At 39.3% G+C, this 21,999-nt stretch overlaps 1 protein-coding gene and 1 pseudogene across 1 annotated transcript in view; one reads left to right on the top strand and one right to left on the bottom strand.

Annotated features, from left to right (window-relative positions):
* The window catches only part of Rab27b (RAB27B, member RAS oncogene family), a 149,219-nt gene that overhangs the window by 48,388 nt on the left and 78,832 nt on the right, over positions 1-21,999 (top strand). The gene's annotated exons all lie outside the window — the stretch shown is intronic.
* On the bottom strand, positions 18,572-19,519 carry LOC110284556 (annotated as a pseudogene).

Below are 21,999 nucleotides of genomic sequence, written 5' to 3'. Positions count from 1 at the left end.
CCCCAATTTAGGGGAATGCCAGGGCCAAAAGAATGGGAATGGGTGGGTAGGGAAGTGGGGGGCGCTATGGGGGACTTTTGGGATAGCATTGGAAACGTAATTGAGGAAAATATGTAATAAAAATATTAAAAAAATAAAAAAAAATAATAAATTAGGTACTAAAAATTATTTAAAATGAAAAAAAAAAGAAAGTTAATGAGAAAAAATGATTTGCTCTTGACTAACATACATATCAAAGCTTACCATTCCATTATGTCAATTTACCATCCATTATGTAAATGTATTACTGTTGGAATATTCATTATTCTAAAAATAGTAATGCCCAGGGTATAGTTATTATTTTGATGTAAAAATTATGAGAATATAATAATTATGAAGCCAACCAGGCATGCCATTTTCATGTTTTGTTTGACAAAGTATATGGAAACGTGACTTAGAAAAGGTACCTAACATGTTATTACACAGACGAGAAGGGTTATTAGTATAGCCATAAAGCAGAAGCCTGGAAAGGGGAGTTCATAAGTCTCCAAGAAGCTTGAATGGGCAGACATTTCTAATTTGTCACTACCCAGAGAAGAGGTTCTTTTGTAACCACTCAGCTTGGTACAAATGCTTAGAACCTTCTCTTCCTCTGTTGATTCTTCATTTCTCTTGTGGTGTAAAGCAACATAGGTGTGACTCCAAGGTATATATATATTTGTTATTAATTGTCATGAAATAGGATCAGAAATTCATAAAGAGCTCTCTAGTAACTTTCAACTTGTTATTAAAATTGAGATTCTTCTTTAAACATGTTTGTATGGCTGTTCCCACACAGATGGAATACTTGAGTTCCAACCATGCTTAATCTTGCACAGCTTCAGAAATCCATGATAGTCAATAGTGATTCATAAATGAAGCAAAATTTTGAACAGGAGAAATATGAAGTGTTCCTCCTGGTTGTTCAAACAGAGGAAACACAGGCTGTACAACCTTGATGGCCACCATTTTGAATTCCTTAGGATAGCATCCATGGGTTCCCACGATAACTTTTAAAACCCCTTGGGAATTCACCGAGTGGATCTCATGATGGTTACCCTCTCAACTCATTCTGAGTATGAAGCACATGTTTTATCTTCTCCCCTGCTGTGATTTTTGCAGTCTCACTAGTTGTATCTTTCAAAAAATATGTTTTGAAAGTTGTGTTTTAGTAAATATCTTTTTTTTTGCAAGCTTTAAAATGTTAATCATACAACCTGCAAATTCATGTAACTCTGTATGTAGTACCAAGTGTGGTAATTATTTTACATTTGGCTCTCTAGTTGTCATGTCAAGGACTTACATTGAAAAGCATCTGATTGATGGTATTTACCTCTAAATGGCTTGCACCCTTGGGAAGCAAGATTCGATTGATTTTTTACGAGTACAAAGTTGTCTAGTGAAATTCAAGGAAGCTTCTCTCTTACCCTAGTTCCCCTCTGTGCATAGACCACAATTTGCCACATCAGCCTCTTTGGCAGAGCACAGATGCTGGAACATGTCTCAGTATGACATTCCCATGTCTCAAGAAACGACACACACTCTGTTTGGACTCACAGTTACAAACACCATTGGGGAGGTTCTCATAGAGTCAGTTTGGATCATGCCTTATCTGTAACCAATGGTTCGTGACCAGTAGAAGAGCTGAGGTTATCCAAATATGCTTGTACCTATGTGTAAATAAAGGAGATAGGGAAGAAAAGGCAGGTTCCAGGGACAAGGAATCAGGGAAGCGGACCCATGAAAGCTCTAACACAGAATGTCAAGTTCATCATATTTCAGAAATAAAATTGCTATGCCCGGGAATTCATAATTTATTGAGGCAAAGAACAAAGAAGCCAGAGTGTTGTTGGAACTGAGGTATAGAGACCTATTCTGATTCAGGTATGAGCCAAGAAACCAAATAACTTCCAAATCTCAAATTCTATCTTAATTTGATTTTGCCTCTTTTTTTTTCACATTCTCAATAGGTATCCATGGGATTATTATTGATTGATATTGGTATTGGTACCACAGTAGAGAGAGAGAGAGAGCCTCACCAGGATGCTAAGCCTTCATTTCCGGAAAGATCAGAAGGGTTTAGCTTTCTTGGAAAAGACCAACCCCTGCCTCCCCATGGCTAGCTCACTCCAGTTACTTTATTCAATCATTATACAAGGTTAATTGGGGCTGGGAAAGATTCTAACTAACAAAGCTATCTTGCTCTTTCTGCCTGAGTGAGCAGACAACACACCCAAATCTCAGACCCTTTTGACCATGACTTGCTATAATCAAAAGTAAAGGAGTATACATGGAAGGACCCATGGCTCCAGCTGCAGATGTAGCAGAGGATGGCCTTGTTGGACATCCATGGGAGGAGAGGAGAGGCCCTTGGTCCTGAGAAGGCTCAATGCCTCAGGGTAGGGGAATGCCAGGACAGGGAAGTGAGAGTGGGTGGGTTGGTGTGGGGGGGGATGGAATAGGGGGTTTTCAGAGGAGAAACCAGGAAAGGGGATAACATTTGAAATGTAAATAAAGAAAATATCTAATTAAAAAAAAAGTAAGAACTCTGGGTTTTCCAAGAATGTCTTAGACCAAGGTTTGTGCAGTTGCAAGCTCTTAAGTAACACCAAGTGCACATTTTTCAGGGAGACAGATTTCTTCAAGGTTCAAGCAGGCTCAGAACAATTTCTCACCTCAACTGATTAACCCAAACATTTCACTCAAAGTCAGACACCAGAGCTTCACTATACATTTTCCCTAAAGCCAGACATATAGGCTTTACTGTACATATCAGCACAGACCATCTTGAGGCACACACATGTCATAACATATTACATCATGGTCATCCTTCCTGGGAAACCATCACAGCCTTCCCTGAGTCCTGAAGGCAGTCTCTCATCTCACTTTGCCCACTCTTCCAGACACAGTGGCTTCCCATCTTGCTTGTACTTGCTCTTCTGACTAAAATAATCTTTGTTTCCTCAGATCTGTTTTTTAATGCAGTTCTGATGATGAAGTCTTGCTTAATCATTCCTTTAAATTCTTTGTTTTGCTAGGGCTGCAGATGTAGCTCAAAGGTAGAGTATTTTCCTATCCTTTCTGAGTTGCTGGGTTTAATGCTCAGCGCCTTAAATAAAAAAGGACACCCCTGAATGACTAACCCCTCCCTTTTTAGTTTCCCTTGGTAATTCTCAATTATAAATAGATTGTCTTCAGAGTATAATTTTTGCTCATGACTTTCTTCTGCCATCAGACTCCATGAAGATTGTGGGCTTGATTTTACTTTGTTTTCTACTCAAAGCCTACATCAGTGCCAGGAACAAGGAAGGGTTTCAGTAAACACAAGTTGTTTAAACATATGGATTGTGTTATTGTATATATTGCTTAATGGGGTAAGAAGATGGAATATGTGTGTTTATAGTTATGGGCAAGCTACTGAAGTTCAAATTTAAAATGAACTGCTTCTGACATCTAAGGTCAAGCCACTGAAGAAGGTTCTATTACATCTTCCAGTTGCAAACATCTAGCTTTCCCCCATCAAAAGAAGTAACTCTCAATGCACTTGGAAACAAGTCCACTATAAGTGATCAAGTCCCAGCTTCCATTTCTGCCTAATGCTGGATTATATAATAGGAAGCACCCCATAACTAGACTAGATAAGACCTTCCAATACTTCATTGTGTCTGACTCTATATGCATATCCATACCACATATAGTGGAAGTAAGACTAGAGATTGAATAATCACATGAATTACCAATAAATTATCATATAAAATGTGACTACAACAAATGCTTCAGAAATTTAAAGGCCATTGTAGGATCTACATTCTCAGTTAACTGCTTTTTTTAAAAAATAATCTCTGAAACATATGTGTCTACAAATGAAATAATCAAAGTTTATTAAACATAGAGGAAGTGTGTTCCCGAATAAATTAAATTAAGTAAGATCTTTGTCTGTAATTAAGTGGCCTTATAATTTATCACAGAGTATTTTTATCCTGAATCACACTGTTTAAGCACATCTCTATATCAACAGAGATTAATAATGTCCTATTGTGCTCAAATACATTCATTAGCAAGAAGTTGACTCAAATTCACTAGCTTTGCTCAATTCATCCTTCCTAAGGTAGCTTAACACTTTAAGACAGGTTGAAAATGATAAACTGTTGAAACCCCAGAATTTGGCCTGAATATTGAAGATGGATAACAAAAGATGCAAAATAAATATTTAGGATCAAAGTAGACAGAAATGAGCCCAAAACTACTAGCTTGCACCTTGTTACTGTCTGATACACATCTTTTTTTTTTTAAATTTGCATTTTGAAGGTAAAAATATGAATTGCCTTCCTTTAGGAGCTGGAGAGATGGATCAATGGTTAAGAGTACTTGCTGTTTTTCCAGAGGTTCCAAGTTCAGTTACTACCACACTCACATTGGGTATCTCATAACAGTCTATAATTCCTGGTCTAAAGATGCCTTCTACTTGCTGTGGGTACATCCTATACACACACACACACACACACACACACACACAGAGAGAGAGAGAGAGAGAGAGAGAGAGACAGAGACAGAGACAGAGACAGAGACAGAGACAGAGACAGAGACAGAGACAGACAGAGAGACAGAGAGAGACAGAGAGATGCATACATACATACATATATATATATTTTTTCTTTGAGAGGCACCAGAATTTTGCTTTGAAAGTTAATGTGCTTAACAAATGCAGGAGAGGCTGGAGAGCTTTAGACAGAGCTTCCTCCAAAAAAGACTATTCATCAATCACAATATACCTGTTTCACACATTGCCCAGCTATCAGCAGTTGATTTCACTGAGAATTATTTTCCTCCAGTTCTTCCATGTTCCTCTCCTGTGAGACAGAGCCCAATATATTCTGGAGCTGTGCTTGGTTGAGCTTAAGCCTTTTGCACCAGATCTTGAGTGTTCAAAGAGTGATTCTTTAATTATTGTAGTAGCATTTTTGTTTCCAAAAAGGTCTGGCAGTCCGGGTAAGGAACAACCACGGACAGCTACCTTACAGTCCCATTTGGAACATCTAAGTTGTGCTTGGAACATGAAGAGATGGAGACAACCACATTGCCTCCTGATCCAGGAGGAGACCTTATTTCTTGTTTAATAGACAAAATTTTTGACTTAGTGTTTGCACATATGAAGGGATGAATGAATGAAACCTAAGCAACAGTAATGAAAACATTGAACTTCAGGGAACAAAATAAAACATAGAGAATTCTATAACGATTTATAATGGAAACATTGAACTTCAGGGGACAAAATCAAATATAGAGAATTCTACAGAGATCTGTATAAGACATCACAACAAACAAACAAACAACAACAACAAACATTAACTGGCAAAATAAAAGTCTCCTCACCATTGTTACTCATTGATGAGACAGTCATAATGAGATTGATATCTAACTAATGGCTTGAGCCCCATATATGATATGGAAGTTGTGTGAATAATTCATGCCGTGTGTCCTGTTGACCTTGATAATTTCCAAAACAGTTTAAATTTGCTTGAGGTTCCAGGAAAACATCATTTAAAGCCATGCTGGTTCAGCAATATCTGAAGCTACCCGATCTTCAACTGCCAAAGGACCCTGATATAGCTGTCTCGTGTGAGGCTATGCCAGTGCCTGGCAAACACAGACGTGGATGCTCACAGTCAGCTATTGGATGGAATGCAGGCCCCCCAATGGAGGAGCTAGAGAAAGTACCCAAGGAGCTGAAGGGGTCTGCAAACCCTATAGGAGGAACAACAATATGAACTAACCAGTACCTCCAGAGCTCATGTCTCTAGCTGCATATGTAGCAGAAGATGGCCTAGTCGACCATCATTGGGAAGAGAGGCCCCTTGGTCTTGCAAACTTTATATGCCCCAGTACAGGGGAATGCCAGGGCCAAGAAGTGGGAATGGGTGGGTAGGGGAGCTGGGTGGTGGGAAGGTACAGGGAACTTTCGGGACAGCATTTGAAATGTAAATGAAGAAAATACCTAATAAAAAATTGGGGGAAAAAAAAGAAGAGTCTATTCTTGGATTCAAGACAAGATAAACTTCTGAGCATGTGGCCGATGCACCTAGAGTATCCTAGAGTATATGAACATCTATATTTTAGAGATAGCTTGGCCTGTGATCTTCCTTGCTTTATTTTTCCCAGAGAGTCCAGGAGAATGATCCAATGACAAGAATCACTGCAGATAAAGTTTTTAAAGGCACAAATGTCAAAGGTCAAGCTAGAGAACTTTCCTTGGATGAAAAACAAGTTTAGAGATATCTGAAGACTCCCCGGATTTCAGAATTAGGCTGAGCAGTTACTGACTCCACCAGTTACTGAAGTTGTGATGATTCAGTTGGTATTTCAGAGCCCCAAGACTCTGACAGGTCTTGGCTGTCTTATTTGACCTGTGACCCGCTTCTTCAGTAGGGAGACCAAATTAGGAGGCAGGGAGTAAAAGACAAGAAAGAACAACTCATTATCTTCTGACCTCCCATCATGACTCCATCCTTCCTTGAACACTGGGGCTGTCTACGTGTTCTTCCTTGAATCCTAGCCTTTAATGATCAAGAAATGCAAAATAATAATATAATTTGTTCTTAAAATTGCCTTAGAATGAACAGAAGGTAATAAGGAAATTAAGAAAAAATAGAATTCATAAGACATCTTACATTTGTGAGTTTCAAAACTCAGCGACTCTCCCTGTGCTGTCAGCAGGGAAGGAGCTGATCTCCGTTGTTTAGGGTTTCCATCGTTCAGGGTTGAGTTTTGAAACAGGGTCTCATGAGTATCCCAGGCTGGCATTAAGCTTGCAGTGATTCTCTGGCTTCATCCTTCTGAGTGTTGGGATTAGAGAAAGCAGTCACTGAACCCAGGTAAGGAGGGATAGTCTAGGGGGGAGATTAGGCATAGGAAGCAATAGCATAGAACACAGTGTTCCCCCAGGGCTCCGAGCTTGCATGTCATGGAACTGGGAACTAAAGGAAGAGTGTCCTGAGTAAATGATGTGTATCCTTTCAGCAGTGCTTAAGACACACATTGTAAACTGTGAACTATAAAGTTCTGCGGATTCTGTTTAATTCCTGGTTCTAATTATGCGTGGTCCACAAAACCCCACCCAAACGATATTTTATCTTTATATTGGGACTGATGATCTTCCAAACATGGAAGATTTTAGCAGTTTGGAAAGAGTGATGTTTATTCCAATATTGAGTTTGAAGAAATGTAAAGTAATTTTGTCGGAGCTACGAAAATTTCCAATTAAAAAACATCTATTCTTACTGTATGTGTATGGGGATTTTACCTGCATGAGTGCCTATGCACCATGTATATGTGTTGCCTACAGAAATCAGAAGAGGGGTGTCAGATCACCAGACCCTGTAGGTAAACATGGTTGTGAGCTGTTATTGGATCCTGAGAATGGAACTCGGGTCCATTTGTAGAGCAACAAGGGCTGATAACTGCTGAGCCATTTCTCCAGCCACCAAACTGTTCCCATTCTTGTGTATGATAACTAGCCTTACATTCTATCATAGAGGGTCTTTTATTTTTTACATTTTTTTCTTTTTTTCTTTTTGTTTTTTTAAGACAGGGCTTCTCTGTGTAGCCCTGGCTGTCCTGGAACTCACTCTGTAGAAGAGGCTGGCCTCAAACTCAGAAATCCGCCTGTCTCTGCCTCCCAAGTGCTGGGATTAAAGGCGTGTGCCACCACGCCCGGCTACTTTTTACATTCTTCTTTCTGTTTTGTTTTGTTTTTTTTTATTAGGTATTTATTTCATTTACATTTCCAATGCTATCCCAAAAGTCCCCAGTGGCTTTACTTTATACCATATTAACTCTCTTTTGCCCAGCCATTCAATTGGGCAAACCACGGTTGTCTTTCAAAGTGATGAATATCTTCTACATTAATATGTGGAGTGCTTAAGTAACAATGACTTCATCTCAAAGTACAGGTAAACAAGCCATTGAAAAGTTGTTTAGACATCATTGCTTCAGTCATTGATTTATATGTGCCAGAAATGTACTAAGAATGTCTTTGATCAGTTGTTTAGGTGTATGTACAGATAGATGTGTGTCTGAAGACATTCTTGTTCAGACACAAGTTTCAGGTGTATGTATTCAAATGCCTTTTTTCTCATTTTCCAACAAACAGTATTATTTTGGATTTTACCTTACTAAGATGTTGTAGGGGATGAGAGGAGAGTGTGAGCAAGTCACGAAGACAGTGGCCTCAGGCCTCCTGCTGGTCAGCAGACTCTGCAGTGTTCTACTTCTCCTTGAGGTTTTTCTCAAACTACCACATCTGGAAGGTCTGTCCCTTTGAGTTTTCACATCTTAGGATTTGGTGACTATTTTAAGTGACATGAGAAAGTGTCATGAAGAACCAACGTCTTCTTTGTGTCATCCTTTGAGCTGAAAGTGCCATCAGAGATGTGTGATGAATTCGGAAGATAACACACTGTAATCATCCAGACTTTATAAGTTGTCACAGCTGCATAACAGGAATGAAAGGCTTACAGTCCAAAATCCTGTCATAACTGCCATGATTTCACATAACAACGTGCAGTTGGTCGTGGGGGCCATGACTTGAATTTGCCTTTCTGTTGAAAAGGCTGGCTGACAGAGGAGTTATCCTTCCAGGGTTTGAACCTAGGCTTTGTTGCTTACCAGCTGTGTGAGGAGTGAGACTGGATACTGAATGGACTAAAAGAAATAAAAAGGAAAGGCCGTGACTGCTCTTAGGCATGGTGGCAGAGAGAGTTTATTATACATGTGTGGGAGAGCACAGCCAGAGGCAGACACATCTGGGAGAGAGCAGAGTGGTCACTGACCCTGAGCCATGTGGAGTGGGGAGGGGAAGGGAGAGAGAAGACCCAAGTACAGAATCCAGGAGTACAAAAGTAAAAAAAAAAAAATAAGGGGCAGTGGGTAGGTAATCAAACTGTCTGGGTTATAAAGGGAAGAGCCTCTAGGGAAGGGCAGCCCAGTCCCTGGACTGGAGAGTTCTGAGTAGAGGGCAGGGTATGCAAACCATACCCCATAACAGGTGGGGACTGAAGGATTCTGGGAGAACATGGAGGCAAGGTCCTCTGATATGTTAAATACACAGTTCGACCATTTGTTCCAGGTTTGAAACTTAATAGGTACTCAGATTTCTCTGCTTTGGGATTTCTATCTTCACAGAGATGGAAAAAAAACCCTACATAGGTGTAGCAATAAAAATCAACCTAATTAATATATACAAAGTAGTCACTACATCTGAAAATGCAGAGAACATTGTACTTGTTAGTTACCATGACACACACAGCCTCTGTAGGAGCACTCTACAAACTTTCAGTCCCAAATAAATACATTTGCATACATTTTCTGAGTGCTATTACCAATGACATTTCAGTAAGAGTATGTTTTCATTAAATAAAAAGTTGAGAATGATCAAAGTGAGCTCCGGCAACTCTATTAAAAGGTATGACTTTTACACATAATTAAGTAGGTGCAGGGAAATGCCAGACACTTTGGTACAAGCTCTTACAGAGGAAAAAAAAAAACATTCTTTAGCATTCCCCCCAAAACACGCAATTTGAGCCTTCCATGTAGGAAAGCTGCCATTCCAAAGGTAGAGCGGTTCTTCATAGAAGTCTTGGCTTTGATCCCCATGGTACTGGAAAACCATTGAAATAACTGTCACTGCTCTCTTTAATGAGAATTCACATAAAAATCAATCCCTACTCCCTAGCTTCTTTATACAGAGCAAAATCTCTGAAGCTATCCTTCATGACAACGAGAAGTTCCCGCTGGACAATGGGAGAGCCACTTTTAGAGTCCAGGGAGCCATGGCTAGGTTGTCACAGCCCTCATCTGTATTTGTTTAGGGTTCCTTATTCTCTGTGCAACAGTGAGAAGTGCAGTAAGAAGCAAGTGTGCCTGTCACATGGCACATGTGATGTAAGCTTCTGGGTTATGTGGCTGGTTTCTAGTCATATGCGTTGCCATTTGGACTTTTTTGGTTTATCACAACAAGTACAAGCATTGTTTTTCAAAAGGAGGCTTTTTGTTCCTCACATCAGCCTGGTTTTCTCCCTGTCATCCAAACTTAACAAATTTCCCGTCGTAACAGTAGAGTGGGAGTTAGGTTTGGAGCAATCTGGAAGAGAGAAAACACAGTCACATGATACTTGTAACAGCAGCTATGGAAAGAAATAGTTAATCTTGTAACAGGAAGGAAAATAAAAAGATCCTCTAAGAGGTCAGAAAGCAAGAGTTATCACTGTATTCTTCATCTCACTTCAGAATCTGGGATGTAGACATCGCTTCCACCCTATTGCCTTATAATGTAACCAAGGCCTGTAAGTCTTTCAACATTGAGAAGACACATTGCCAGCCTTATAAAAGGATATGAAAATGAGTTGTATACCAAAAAAATAGCATTTTACTTTACAAGTAAAATGCAGACTTTTAAAAGTTTGAAATTTCATAGGGATCCATAGCTGTATTTAAATGTCCAAACATTATATAAATGCTTTCTCCAAAATAGCTGCACCAGAGTTCACATTTTCCCCATTTATGGAGACAGACTAAACAAATAACTCTCTAAATAGATTTACCAATGACCTATGTCTGAAATCTAATAAGGATGAGATATTAAAGTATTTTCACAATGATTTTCAGCTCCGTGATTCGAAGGCCTGGCTTTCCAGTAGGCACAGCTGAGTAGTGGTTTTGGTTTTCATGCCAGCCAAGGGCGACTAGCATGGCTAATTTTTCTATATTTTGAAAAACATCTTATTTGTATAAGGATATTTCTGAATTAATTTAGCTTCTTCATTTCCTCAAATGTTCTCTCGTGTCATCTTGTCTTGAGGATCTCAACACTGGATGCACAATGAAAATACCCAGGAGATTTATTGTTTTCTTGCTTGCTTACTTAGTGTCAAGACTACCCTGGAAAATGCTAATTCGCTTGGCAGGATGAGCATTGGTAACAACTACCTCTGTGGTCCTGCTCTATTCTGCAGTCTAACAACTGGCTGTTCTTTTTGTCTCTATTTTCTCTTAATATTACTTATTGAGCTCATATCTCTTCCTCATTGCACAGTGCTTGTTTCCTATTTCCCGAGAACTTAGGGCATAGAAAATAAATATTCATCTCAGATATACCTAAATATTAGAGCTACCCTCTTCAAAGGCTGAGAGATGGTAGGAAAAAACCCTTCAGGGGTCAGGGTTAAAGCATGCCCCAGGACCGTGCTATGAGATTGCAGGACCTTGAGTCTTAAGGGCTATTAGCTTCTGGATTGTTTATCTCTTCCATTTTCCCCATAAGACAATGAAAGTGTGAAGATGTAGAGAGACAGAATTAGTTATGGTGGAGCTCAGATGGGTACCAAGCCTGTGGTTCTTCTGGGAAAGCTCTACCTGCCACCATCAGAGAACTGATGAGTCCAGATAGAGAGAATTCATTTAATTCAGTATTGGTGGGTCAGCCTCCACACATGGCCTTCAAAGACAATAGGTTTATCATGCATAGTTTTAGCTATCAATTTGACACAACCTAGTCACCTGGGAAGAGAAAAATATCTCAATTGAAAAATTTCCTGAATCAGATTTACCTCTGTCCATGTCTATGAAGGACTGACTTGATTGGTTGATAAGCGAGTTTAGCTGACTGTGTTAGGTAACTCTTCCTAGGCATGTGATTTGGGGCTGTATAAGAACACTGGAAGGGAGCAAGCCAGTGAACAGCCTTCCCTCATGGTTTCTTCTTCAAGTTCCTTACCCTGCTTGTATTCCTACCTAGACTTCCATCAATGATGGACTGTCACCACCAGAGAATGTATGAGTCTCTTCCATTCAAAATAGGTGACTCAGCCTCCATGTGTGGCCTACAAACACAATACAACCATGCCTCACAAGTATAAGCAAAATAAATTCTTTTCTCTAAGAAACTTTCAATCACTGTTGCTTTTATCACAGCAATAGAAAGTGAACTAGATCAAAACCAAACATCTTTATCAGCAGCAAAAAATCAGGAATGGCTTTTCATCATTTTGAGAACACAGCCTTCACCCCAAAGAAAATAAAAAATACTCTAATAAATGACAGTTACTTTGTCCTAAGAACATATATTCTTGTTACTCCAAATTCCATGTTCCAATATGGTATCAATTCTATTGGTTTTTATAGAAACAGGAAAAAAGTTATAAATCAAGACCTTTTATAAAAACCCTGAACTCTCAGTTGGGAGCGTCACAGCCTCCAGAGAAAGTCTTTCCTTTTGGCTTCAGATCCTGTCTGATGACATTCTTAGACTCTGGGTTAGTAGAAGTTGAGGGGTCTGTTTGCACATTCCAAAACAGATTTTGCCTGATAACTGATAAGGATGTTAGGATAAGCACAGACAAGACAGGGGCAGTACATGTGTATTTAGGAGGCCAAAGGTAGCCCAAGATAATTGGCTCTGGACCTGCAACATTCCAGCTCTCGAAAACACAGAGCTTATGTTCAGCCTGTCAGCCTCGGTAGGGTCAGGTAGAGAAAAGGCATCTAATTCAGAGTAAGGGGCTCAACTTGCATGTATGCTGTTCAAATAAAATAGGACATGAATGCCAGCAGTAGTAACTTTCCAGAGAAAAACTTATGAAGAGGATGGGCCTCTCCAGGCTCAAGACTTCCTGGCTCCTAGTTCTCAAACTAAATGCTATTGCTTATTTATAATTTTATCATTTAAATATTATGCCATTAGGTATTAATATAATTTAACCCAAGCTTTACCAACTCCAAAAATATGTGTTTATTGAGTTTATTTTTTTTAATTTAAGATTACAAAAATAATGAAATCGTTGATGGGGTAGAGATGAAGGCAAAGATCAATTTGTTCATTTTCAAAGTTTCATGTTAATCATGCCTGGGTCATTTTTGAGAAGAATATTTGTTACTGCATTTCTCAGGAATTTTAGCATATAAGTAAAAGAAAATTGGCATTCTTGGGTAGCTTTTACCTGATACAATTTTTTACTTTAGACTGTGAACTGATCTAATAATAAAAAGCAAACTTTCTAGATGCTGGGACTATGGTTCAGTGGTTAGGGGTGTTTGCTGGGTCATCAGGATCCCAGAATCTATGTAACAAGGTGCATGCAATATTCTTACATTGTGTGTTATTCAAGTTTTTAAAATTGCAATTTATCTGTGTGTGTGTGTGTCCTTGAATGTGTATGCAAGTGTGTATGTGGTGTGTATGTGTGTGTGAGTGTGTGTGTGTGTGTGTGTGTGTGTGCGTGTATAGGGAGGGAAGGGAACAGCTCAGAGGAAAACATGTAGGGGTAAGTTACCTCCTTCCACCAGAGATTGTATTAAGGATGTCCAACAAAATTATTTTTTGCCAGCTGAGCCATCTCACCAGCAGCAGACTAAGGACTATTTAACGATGAAATTCACCTTCGGATGGGTATCAGTTGATGGTGGTAGCACCTTTGGGAAATATATATATATGTTCAATTGTATAGCTTTGGGTGATTTACTTTATCATCAAAGACAGAAAATGTCTTTTTTTTTTCTAACTTAATGGGACATTTCTTCCCTCTGATGAATAGAGTCATAAATAAATCAACCAGGATTGCCTTTATTCTTAAGAGATCCATTGAAATCTAGTGCACCGACTTCACAGATCATAAAATGCAACTCCAGATAAAGCACTTCATACAATTTCCCTAGGGTATGATATGTGGATATCTTAACATTAAATATATATTGTATTATATTGGACTTCTGCACGGAAGCAACATTTTTATGGTTATGCAGAGCTATCATTGTTTTCTTCTAAGAAAATTACATACTTGAAATATAAATAGGATAAATTATAGAGTATTGTTTTTCACTATAGTGACTACTATCCCTCTAGTGAAATACAACTCGAACAAATAACTGAAGCATGAACTTATGAGGAATTTTCTTCTTGTTTTGTTTTTGAGGTGTTAGAAATGAAACCAAGGCCCTTGTGCGTGCTAATCCCACCCTCTGCCACTGAATTGTATCTCAAGTTTGTATACTTTTACAGTATGCAAGAAAATGGCATAACCTAGCTTCCCTTAATAACATACTCCTCCTTCTTTGGCAGCCATACAACCTGTGCTGTGGCTCACAGTACAATCTGCTGAACCTTTTGTAAACGAACTGTAGAGCTTTCCCCCAATGTCTTTGCCATTAGAAGTCATATTATACTGAACAAAATCGTAAGTGTTCCACATCCATCTATTCAATCCTTTTCTCAAGATTATTACAAATAGTCGTTGTAGATTCATCTGTGAAAGGCTGTATCCACGTGAAACTTGGTATATTTTGAGATGGCAGAGAAAGTTTGTTTTCTAAGAGTGCATTTCAATGCTCCACCCCGTGTCTTTACTCACACATACCACATACTCATCTCCTTAATAAAGAATGTCCCATCTTAACTGCTATCAGGTCAATTTGTCACAATGACTTCGTTGGAATTATTCATTTTTTTCTGTTTACAATTCTTCTTATGACATTTATTTGTTTATAGTTTTGTCCACTTTTCTGTTGAAACCTTCTATGCATTAGGCAGTTGAAGTGATGCCATATATTATGTGATGCTTTTAAACCTGACTCTTACTTATCCAGCCATCTCTGGTTGTGGTCATTTTCTCCGGTTATCATATTATTCACTATTAACTGATGCCCATCCTCATAGCTGCTCAGAGTTTATTGTGTTGTTATTTTTACCCTATATAATAGATAAAGCACTGAGTGCAGCAACAAGCTCTATCTAGCAATTCTTGGGCCACATCCAGACCATTAACTTTCTTAAAAGATGTTTGCCTCCTAGACTAAATTTATTTTTTAAATTTGCCTTATACTTAATTTTGTTTGGTTTTCAAAATCATAAACTTGATTTTCAGTACTTCCAAAATCAATCATAAAACTGGTTTAAAGCAATAATTACCACTGAAAACATGGTCTTCCCCTCTCTTCAAAACTTGAGAAGCCTTTCATCAGTGTATGCTTAGTCACCACCTTACCCATCATATCTACATGAATGATAGCTAGCCTCATTGTTGCACATCTGAGCCTGTTGACCCATGACTTACCAGCCCCAATTATTGACAATTTGAGTCAGATAAATCGTTGGGTGGTTGGAAATCTGTCAAGTGAATTATCTGTTAGCTGTAGCTCTGCAACTTTTATTCACTAGATGTCCCTAGCTCATGCTCTACCACCCACTTTTGACAACCAACTAATGCTCAAACTATCACTAAGTCCTCTAGAAAAGAACTTGTACTTGTTTCTTTGTAGATTATGTCCTTAGAATGTGGAGTGTCTGATGGTGGTCCAAACCTATAGAAGATGCAAGCTCAGTCTACAGCAGTGGAGGTCACATTTTGCTCTCCCTGCTCAAATCACCCTTTTGTGAGTGGTTGCAGACAAGTGGAAATGGATATCTGATTTGGGCCTTGGAAGCTAAAGTAGAGGGAATAGTTTATGGCTTCTTCTCAGACAAGGGTTGTGTGAATTAAGATGAGACATTTTGAGCACTGAGAAAGACACATGATAGTGAGATTCTGTAAGCTGCAACACCTCTACCTCCATCAGTAGATTGACCAAAGATGTAGAACCAAAAGTCAATGTTACTCAAGGTTCAAGAAAGTCAGGAGCCATCTAAGCTCTCAGCATCTTCTGTGTTGTTCCTGGATAATCATTATTGAAGATGTATTTTCCTTTCCAGCAATAGTGAAGGTGCACAACACATTACCAACTTGAATGAGGTGTTATTTTATCTTTTCTTCCCTTGCTTTGGAAGACTGAGGTTTATTGACATTTAGATGGTTGTCGCTGTCCCCTCCTTACTGTTGGTCTTTGCTTCCTGGCTCAGGCCTTGCTCTTATATCACTTATCTGATGATTCTTTATTCAATATTTTTCCTTGGGACTAGCTGAAGAATATTGTTATACCCAAATTGGCTTTTTTGTTTTTGTTTTTTCCATTCTGACCAAACCCATCACCTCTATACTCTAATGAAAGAATTTAAATTTCTAATTGTTTGATGATCATTCTTCTCTACTTTCTTTAACTGCTCTGATAGTTTTCTTATTTGCATAGTTATACTTGTATTGTTATATCTATAGATTATATGACAAGTTTAAATATATGGACTCACCTGGAACCCAAGACAAGCAGAAGACATCTTTAGGACAGAATGAGAGGTGACATGTTTCTGGGCTATGATCACTTTCTGAGTTTCATTAGGTTCCTAAACATAACAGAGGCTGGGTCAAGGACTATGCATTGTCCAATATCACTCCAGATTTGTTGATGGGACCCACAATTATTTGAAAACTTAGTACTAATGGTTAAAGAATATTGGTGGTAGTGAAGAAAAATAGCTGTATCAATTCCTCATTCTTGATCTTTTGATTAGCATGTCATTCATTCATTCATCTATGCACTTAATATTTATTGAATATTTGTATTATTTCTAGCACTGGAGCTAATGAAGTTAAGTAAAACTGAAATAGAATCTCCTCCTTTATGACCATACATCTCCAGAGGGGAAGGGACAGTACAATAAGCAAATCAATAACCTGGCTTCATAAAGCAGCTGTATATGACAAACACAAGTCATGTGAGAGAGGCTTATTGGAACTGAAGACGGTGTTATTTTTATTACATTTGTAATTACATCACTATCACTTTCTCCCTTCCATTTCCTCTCTCGAGCTCCTCCCAAGTTCCCTCCTTCCAACACCTTCCATGTCTTCCAACTCTCAATTAATAGCCTATCCAACTCTGGTTCTTTTTTTTTTTTTTTAAAGATTTATTTATTATATGTAAGTACACTGTAGCTGTCTTCAGACACTCGAGAAGAGGGCGCCAGATCTCGTTACGGATGGTTGTTAGCCACCATGTGGTTGCTGGGATTTGAACTCTGGACCTTTGGAAGAGCAGTCGGGCGCTCTTACCCACTGAGCCATCTCACCAGCCCCCAACTCTGGTTCTTATTGTTACATATCTGTATGTCTATGTACATGCAAGTATATAAATATAACCTCTGTATCAGTGCTTTTTTGTGTGCATGTGGTCTCATGGCTGACAACTTTGTATTAAGCAATGATGGGACTCATCCCTGAGGGAGGTTAAGTCTCCCTCTCTCAGGAGCCTGCAGTTTCCTCTAGTTTCTTATCCAGGGGTGTGACCCAATGAGATCGCTTCCTTCATTCCTTGTTAGCATGTCTATTGATACTGCCACTTTTCAGATCTTATTTATGCAGCACTCTCCAAGAGAGTGCTTTGTAGCAGATTTCTAGTATTCTGGCTCTTATAATCTTTCCACCCTGTTTCCATATTTTTCCTGAGTCATAGTTGCAAGAAGTGAGTTGTAGATGTGTCCATTGGAGATGGGGTCCCCATAATCCAGCATCTCTGTGTTGTGTCTGGTTGTGGCTTTCTATGATGTTCCCCATTTGCTGTAAAGAAGTTTCTTTGATGGGGGGTGAGAGCTATACTTATTGTGGAAAAAAGGATAAGATTTAGAGTATAGTTGGGAATTAGGCTTATCTAGCAAAGTGATGGTAGTAGATTCTCTTCCAAGATCCCTAAACCCTCAGGCCCCAGGATGCTTGCTAAGTTTCTAGTATCTGGAAGGGTTTCCCTCCTATTGAGTGGTCCTTAAACCTTATCAGAGAGATATTGGTTACTAATGTTTGTACTGCTTACTACACCTTTAGATATATCTTGTCATGTTGATCATTGTTGTGGTCCAAAGGTGTTTACAGCTAGGAAGAACAACTAATTGCTTCCCTCCCTAAAAAGCTTGCAATTATTTTCAGTTACCATGGAAAGCAGGTAGCAGGCAAGAGGCTTTAAGGTCAGCTAGAAGATGCTATTTTAGATAAGCAATCAGGGTGTGCTCCAATGACAGGGAAGGAGTGGGCTGTGTAAAGCTCAGGGAAAGGTCTATCAAAGAAAGAAGGGGTGTAAATCTTGATCAGAGAAAGAAAATCAAGCAGAACATTGTGACCAGAAAGGAATGCAAGAGAAAGGACATTAAGAATGTCTCAAATATTAGGTGAACAACATGAGCCCTTGGGATTTTTGTTTCCAACTACATGTAATGAGAGGTCTTTAGGAGAAGTAGTTTGGGCTGTTGTTAAGAGGAAAATGAAATGAGTTAGACTAGCAAATAGATGACTGTCATAGCATGGTAAGAAACAAAGGAGATATGGTGTTCATCATGAGCAGCAGACACAAGAAGCATAGAGCAGATCTAGGGTATATCTCAAGGTAACCATGCTACTGACATAGCTGAAGAGCTAAACAAGAAAAACCAGTCAAGGTTGATTTCTTAGCTTCAGTATTAAGCCACTGAGTGACTGAAACCATTCAGTGAGTCGATCATATATTTAATTATGACAGTGTTGGGGGTTCATTGAGTTATTGGGAATCAGTCAGTTAATTATTTGGAGAAAGAGCAAAAGAAAAAATTTATTTGGTGAAGGCAAATGACAAACATTATTCAAAAAAGAGTAGAGGCAAGGTGCTGTGATCAGAGGGCTAGGAAGCCTCTTAGACTACAGAGAGCTCTCACAGATGACAACACACAGGCTTGGGGTATGGGAATATCCAGTGTTTTCCAGATAAGCTTTTCATAGTTGATACAATCATCATTGTCCTCATGTCCTGCTAGCAGCACGCTAATCTCTTTCTCTGTTATCTTCCCACCTAACATGACATTAACATCATGGGTTTCAGCCCCCATGATGTTAACAGTCCCTACCTTGCCAACCACCCAAAGGCACCCAAAGTGCTTTTAGCACAGTCTTCATTAAATTTCCTGGTCCTTGTTCTTGGCCACAGTCTGAAATATGGCAAGGAAGTGCTCCAAGTCAAGCACTTTACATTCAACTCATCATTCTTGGGGTTCCCTGTAGGCTTAAGATTTTAAAATTTACTTTTAATAAGGGTTCTCAAACCCCTCAAGCCCTTCCTCTTCTAATCTACTGTACTAAGGTAGGGGAGAAAAGATGGTGAATAGGACAAGAGGATGTGAACCTGTTTGGAAGTAGTTCTTTAGGGGACTATTCCATTCGCTATCAAGATACCAGCAGTCCAGTTCAGTAATGTCAGGATACCAAAAAACAAATCAGTAGTGGTGGCACAATCCAGCAGAAACAGCCAGGCATCTACTGAATCACCACGAGTCAGCAGGAGTAACCAGAACCATATGGGAAGCCAGCACAAGGTCTCTGCTCTGCCTCTAGCAACAAAGTGAAGATTGATGAAGATGTGAGAGGAAGGAAGTGGTGCAAAGCTAGCTTTGTAAGCACAATGTCATTTCCATTGAGTCCTATTTATACTTCCAAACATCATGTGTCCTCCCACAGGTCTTGCCTCAGCAAAACAACAGTCTGTATTGTATCACATGACTTCCACTTCAATTCCCTAGGAACTTGAGTACATGGGCATTGGTAGGGTTCTGGACCAAGGTGCTCATCACATCCCCTCTTTCACTCTATAGGATTTTTGTCATCACCTGTTTAGTCAAGAAGCCTGAAAAAGTCTTAACTATGAAGTTGGGCCCTTGGTGAAGTCATACATGTTGACTTCTCATATCCTTGGGACATTTTCCTACAGTAATAAGGAAATCAGTTCTGATACTAAAACACACAATTTGGAAGAAGTTTGCATCTTTGGAAGTGATTGTATTAAATAGTCATGATGAAGGGAAAGATGTCTTAGATACCTTTCAGGTTACTCTGACAAAATGCCCTGACAAAGACACCTAAATGGAGAAAGGGCTGTATTTGTCTGACAGGTACAGGTTACAGTCAATCATGACAGGTATGGGTTTATCACAGCAATGCAATTATCATACCAATGGGAGCTGGTCACACTAAATTCTATCAGAAGTGAGCAATGTGTGTGTGTGCGTGCGTGTGTGTGTGTGTGTGTGTGTGTGTGTGTGTGTGTGTGTGTGCTACTGCTCATTTTGCTTTTGGACTCCTATGCAGTTCAGGATCCCATACCTAAGGAGATATACTACTCATAGTAGGTGGGTATTCTCATTTCGATTAATATAATCAAGATAACCCCCTACAGACATGCTAATAGGCTTATTTCCCATGTGGTTTTAGATCTTGTCAAGTTGACAATTCATAGGAACTGTCACAGCAAGCAATCAGTCCTAATTATATCCCCTTCTTCTAATTCAGTATCCCCTGGGCTGTTCCTATTTAAAATGAGCTCAGCACCACGGATGGCCTGGGGGCCTGTTAGAAGTGGAGAAACATGGATCTCACCACTGTCTAATTGAATCAGAACCTGTGCTTTAACAACATTCCCCCATGAGATTCCTATGTCAGTTAAAGTAGACAGTGAGGAGGGAATCACTCAATCACAAAGAAACATCAGATAAAGTCAGACTGGGAGACAAATGACAGGGTAAGAAGGGAAAGTCTCCAAAATTCTCAAGAGGAGAATGGAGATTAGTTCATTAAAGTAAAGTAAGAGGCATAGTAACTAAATGCAACTCTTTATTCTATATGGGAAGTGGATCTTACCGTGCTAAAAGATAGCGTTAGAATACCTGGTCAAGCATGAATGGATCCTTGGATGAAGGATATAGGGGAGACTTTTTTTTTAATATATCAATTTTTTTTTTTTTACTTTTTATTAGGTATTTTCCTCATTTACATTTCCAATGCTATCCCAAAAGTCCCCCATACCCTCCCACCCACTTCCCTACCCACCCGCTCCCACTTTTTGGCCCTGGCGTTCCCCTGTACTGGGGCATATAAAGTTTGTGTGTCCAATGGGCCTCTCTTTCCAGTGATGGCCGACTGGCCATCTTTTGATACATATGCAGCTAAAGTCAAGAGCTCCGGGGTACTGGCTAGTTCATAATGTTGCACCTACAGGGTTGCAGATCTCTTTAGCTCCTTGGATACTTTCTCTAGGGGAGACTTTTAAATGCATGTTCAAAGGGTCAAAAGCAAATAGTTTTATTCTTTGTTCAGTTTTTGCTGTCATTTGCTGTGAACCAACTGAAAGGAGATGGTGCTAAGAGTCTTTTCTATCCAAGTGCTTATTGAGCATCCTTGCAGCTTCGCATAGAAGGTAATCCTCCATCTAGGACTTGTAGGCACTCTCCACAAACCCCCTTCCTATGCTGCTGTAGATGGCATCCCAGGCGAGGAAGGGGAGCATCATATGTCAGAGAGACAACCAGAGAAACCTCCTGGGGTACGATTCTCAGCCATATTTAGTTCCAGGAAAGCCAGAAACACTGTCGAAATATTTATAACTCTCAGCCATAAATTTTACAATTTGTTTAGTTTGTATTAGTAATTGCCTAATATTAGAGATTTTATAGTTGTCTTTTCTGTGCTTAACTAATTTATTCATTTATATTTAAAGTTGACACACTTAGTGATCTTAAGTACTTGCTTCATGGACTCTATACTCCATTCCTGTAGTCTCAGGAGGTATGGCATGCAGATTGAAAATAAAGACCAGCCTTGGCTATTGAGTAATTTTAAGGCCAACCATGGTAACTTTTTAAAAATATTTTTTATTATGTATTTTCCTCAATTACATTTCCAGTGCTATCCCAAAAGCCCCCCATACCCTCCCCCCCTACCCACCCATTCCCACTTTTTGGCCCTGGCATTCCCCAAATGGTTGAAGCTGGAGGACATCATCCTGAGTGAAGTAACACAATTACAAAAGAACTCAAATGATATGTACTCACGGATAAGTAGATATTAGCCCAGAAACTTAGTATACCCAAGATATAAGATACAATTTACAAAACACATGAAACTGAAGAACGAGGACCAAAGTGTGGACACTTTGCCCCTTCTTAGAATTGGGAACAATCACCCATGGAAGGAGTTACAGAGACAAAGTTTGGAGTTGAGACAAAAGGATGGACCATCTAGAGACTGCCATATCCAGGGATCCATCCCATAATCA

Source organism: Mus caroli, chromosome 18 (assembly GCF_900094665.2).
Source record: "Mus caroli chromosome 18, CAROLI_EIJ_v1.1, whole genome shotgun sequence".
Taxonomy (NCBI): Eukaryota; Metazoa; Chordata; class Mammalia; order Rodentia; family Muridae; genus Mus; species Mus caroli.
Note: the sequence above shows the minus strand (reverse complement) of the source record. Positions and strands in the feature narration are given on the sequence as shown.